This window comes from Penaeus monodon, chromosome 30 (genome assembly GCF_015228065.2).
Source record: "Penaeus monodon isolate SGIC_2016 chromosome 30, NSTDA_Pmon_1, whole genome shotgun sequence".
NCBI lineage: Eukaryota > Metazoa > Arthropoda > Malacostraca > Decapoda > Penaeidae > Penaeus > Penaeus monodon.
In genome coordinates, this window is record NC_051415.1 from 3,730,906 (window position 1) to 3,731,346 (window position 441).

The 441-nt window shown below is 32.0% G+C and overlaps 1 protein-coding gene across 2 annotated transcripts in view; it reads right to left on the reverse strand.

Annotated features, from left to right (window-relative positions):
- Nucleotides 1–441, reverse strand: part of LOC119592466 (twinkle protein, mitochondrial-like) — a gene marked incomplete in the record, with an annotated part of 16,546 nt that overhangs the window by 8,779 nt on the left and 7,326 nt on the right.

The following is a 441-nucleotide window of genomic DNA, read 5'->3' on the forward strand; positions in this document are numbered from 1 at the left end:
TAATTAACAGCATAGGCTGCATACTTGCTTTGGCATTCAGATTGAAAGCTGCAATAGAAAAGAATTATAGGAACATTCAAGTGTATATCTGAATGCATATTACATGAAAACCCATCATTCAAATAAAATGTTCAAAAGTTTCTGGCATTGAATCATAATCTGAACAAATCTAAATGCAGTTTACAAATAAAATCAAACTACACACAGTATGTCCAAATATTTCAAATAGAAAATCTACAAAAACACATCCTGAGTGTTCTAATGGTCCTGCTCAAACTATGTCTGTGAAAATGCGTTCAAGACTGATCTTTTGACATATTCAGAAAAGGTGTAAAAAATTCTAGATTATATAATACTTTGAGTGCCTAATATCCAAAATCCAGTATATTAGGACTTATGTGATAAGCTGTGCATGCTACTTGGCTGACACCAAATGACTCA